The sequence below is a fragment of the Mus caroli genome, chromosome 1 (assembly GCF_900094665.2).
Source record: "Mus caroli chromosome 1, CAROLI_EIJ_v1.1, whole genome shotgun sequence".
Lineage (NCBI taxonomy): Eukaryota > Metazoa > Chordata > Mammalia > Rodentia > Muridae > Mus > Mus caroli.
Genome location: NC_034570.1, coordinates 59,373,309 through 59,376,929, shown reverse-complemented (window position 1 = coordinate 59,376,929; position 3,621 = coordinate 59,373,309). Strand labels below are relative to the sequence as shown.

Genomic DNA, 3,621 nt, shown 5'->3' with positions numbered 1-3,621 from the left:
TGGTGATGCCAAGTAACCTTAGTTTCTGTTGCATATGTTCTTACACTTGCCTCCTGCCATCTGATTATCTCTAGTGCTACTTGCCCTCTCTATATCTGACTGGAGTCTATCCTTCCTGGAATCCTGGTTGTGTCATAATTCCTCATAGTCTAGCTGTATCTAAGATCCTGTAATTTCAAGATCCTATGATCCTGAGATTCTGGGTGTGTCAGAGTTCCTGGGAGTCATGCTGCCTCTGGGACCCTGAGATTCTGGTGTGACCAAGCTTCTGAGATCCTGGGATCCTGTTATCCTGAGTGTGTTAGAGTGCCTGGGAGTGGAGCTTCCTCTGGGTGTTGTGGGATTTGTTGAGGAGTTTGTGACCAAGGTAAACAAACCACAGGTGCAGACTGGAAGAAACTGGAGCCACTGGTCTGGCTGGTCAGGCTGGCCAGGCTGCATTCCTGCATTTCTGGAGCCACTGGTCCCAGTTACTCCTGGTGGTGTTAGAACAGATGATGTTTCCTCCTCACCCCTGATCCTAAGATCCTGGGCATGCTAGAGCGCCTGGAAGTGGAGCCTCCATTGGGTGTTGTGGGACTGGCTGTGGAATTGGTGCCCAGGATGTGTAATTCTTACTGATGACTTTTTTTTAAAAGAAGTTTTCACATTTTACATTTGATATCTGAAACATCTAACTAACATGCCAGTAAGATCAAGCATGTAAATGTTTGTGATTTACTACTTATTGTTTGATGGTTAGAAAGTAAAATAAAAATAATTCACATATAAAAGATGGCTCTCGTGAGTTATATTTCTGTTACTTGTGTGACTGAGACATCTGTCTTTATTTTGAGGTATGTTACTTATTATCAGAAAATTGCAGTCTTTGCCACAGACCTTTTCAGTTGGTGCAAGACTTGGTCTTGTGAGATATTTAGGGTTGTGGTACAATAATAAAATGTTTATCTATCTTAAGTCTAAGTCACTGTACTGGCTGGTTTTTTGTCAATTTGACACAGCTGGAGTTATCACAGAAAAAGGAGCTTCAGTTGAGAAAATGCCTCCACGCATTTTCTCAATTAGTGATCAAGGGGGAAAGGCCCCTTGTGGATGGGACCATCTCTGGGCTGGTAGTCTTGGGTTCTATAAGAGAGCAGGCTGAGCAAGCCAGGAGAAGCAAGCCAGTAAAAAACATGCCTCCATGGCTTCTGCTTCAGCTCCTGCTTTCTGACCTGCTTGAGTTCCAGTCCTGAGTTCCTTAGTGATGAACAGCAGTATGGAAGTGTAAGCTGAATAAACTCTTTTCTCCCCAACTGCTTCTTGGCCATGATGTTTTGTCCAGGAACAGAAACCCTGACTAAGACAGTCACTTTGCTGCAATAGCTGACCTGCCTGTCTGAGTTGCTCTGAGGCCAAAAGCTTCAGTCTCTGGCATTTAGCACCTCATCATAAAACAGCAGGAGATTAAGTAATGTAGCCTTTGTTCTATCTCCACCTGATCTGCACAGCTCTAATTCCCAGCCTGCTAGATGAAGTCACAGGAAGAAAAAGGGACACCTTGAAAAGCTGTTTTGGGTTTTATTTCTAAGTTCTTAGTTCTCAGAAAAGTTCTCTCTAAAACTTTCTCCAAAAAGTTATCTAAGAAAGTTCTCTCTTGAGCATCATCAGTTGGATCTGGCCCGAGGGATGGCAGAGTCTGAGGTGGAGGCGGAGGGAGGTGGCAGCGGCAGCTGCAGCAGCGGCAGCGAAGATGGCAATGCCAGCTCTGCTGAGATTGTCTGGTGCCGTGATGGGAACGGGTGGCCCGATGGGGTCGAGGATTTGGTCTTTTGGGTTCCATGTTTGGAAAAGATGGTGTATTAAACCAGCCAAACAGTGTCTTTGGACTTATATTTTATATACTACAGTTACAACTTGGCATGACATCCAGCGCAGATGCAGCTCCTGTCCTCCATTGTGTCTGTGGTGGGGTCTTTGTACCTGGCCTACATTCTGTACTTTGTGCTAAAGGAGTTTTGCATCATCTGCTTCACCACATATATGCTGAACTTCTTCCTCCACATATATGCTGAAGCGACTAGTTTATTGGAATGAGGCCTGGAAGCTACAGCTGCAGCCTAAGGAAGACTAATGGGCATCAAATCTCCACCCAACTGTCTCAAACACTTCTTTCATTAAGTTTATTTTGCAAGTTTTTTTTTTTTAATTCACAACAGACACTTTCTCTGAGAATCTTAAACTGATTTTTGAAAATATTGTAAATTAGAAGGGGCCCTAGCTATTTCTGTCTCGATCGTCATTTTAAATCCAGACACACACAAAAAAAAGATATGCCAAGCCAATCAAAGACAAGCTTTAACTTTACCTTGAAGATGGTTCTGAGATAATAAAATGTAGCCTTAGCCCCCAGTCCTCAACAGTAAAGTGAGCAGCCATTGCTAGTAATTCTTTAATGTGTATAAATTCAATTTCAGGTATAACGAGTGTGATCATGAACATGAAAATATTTTAGAATAGATGCTGTATTAAATATTGCCATGTTTACAATATGTAATATGTTTTAGCCGATGGATTTAAACCTGTAGATTCAACTAGAGTCCATTTGTATGATATTTGTAAATAAAGGTAGAAACATTGTATCCACCCCTACAGAATTTACTGTACAGTTTAGTTGAAGTGTAAAAAGGAGTTGTCAGCTCATCGTGACTGATAAACAGTGGAGATAGTAGTGGTACAGTATTGACAGCAGAATCAGGGTGGTTGGTTCCCTTCCATCTCCCACTCTGAGAGAAAGAAACTAAGTCTGAACATTCAAGTTAAATTTGACTAGTCAGAACTGGATAGATCGTAACTGTACAGGATGTCATGTAAGTAGACCTTTTAATTCCAAGGCTCTCAGGACGCTGGTGGTGGGAAGTGGATGTAGTCTTTGGAGAAAAACTGAAACCACTATGGCGTTTCTGGGCAAAGCCTCTTTTTTTTTTTTAATTAGGTATTTTCCTCATTTACATTTCCAATGCTATCCCAAAAGTCCCCCATACCCTCCCCCCACAAACACACACTCCCCTACCCACCCACTCCCGCTTTTTGGCCCTGGCGTTCCCCTGTACTGGGGCATATAAAGTTTGCATGACCAATGGGCCTCTCTTTCCAGTGATGGCCGACTAGGCCATCTTTTGATACATATGCAGCTAGAGTCAAGAGCTCCGGGGTACTGGTTAGTTCATAATGTTCCACCTATAGGGTTGCAGATCCCTTTAGCTCCTTGGATAATGTCTCTAGCTCCTCCATTGGGGGCCCTGTGATCCATTCAATAGCTGACTGTGAGCATCCACTTCTGTGTTTGCTAGGCCCCAGCCTAGTCTCACAAGAGACAGCTATATCAGGGTCCTTTCAGCAAAATCTTGCTAGTGTATGCAATGGTGTCAGCGTTTGGAGGCTGATCATGGGATGGCTCCCTGGATATGGCAGTCTCTAGATGGTCCAGCCTTTTGTCTCAGCTCCAAACTTTGTCTCTGTAACTCCTTCCATGGGTGTTTTGTTCCCAATTCTAAGAAGGGGCAAAGTGTCCACACTTTGGTCTTCGTTCTTCTAGTCTCTTAAACAGCAGCTGAGCTCTCAATATACATGTGTTCCCTT

General features: G+C 43.4%; 1 pseudogene; it reads left to right on the top strand.

Moving 5' to 3' along the window:
* The first annotated feature begins 1,732 nt into the window (after nucleotides 1-1,732).
* On the top strand, nucleotides 1,733-2,113 carry LOC110298298 (annotated as a pseudogene).
* Nucleotides 2,114-3,621: the final 1,508 nt, after the last annotated feature.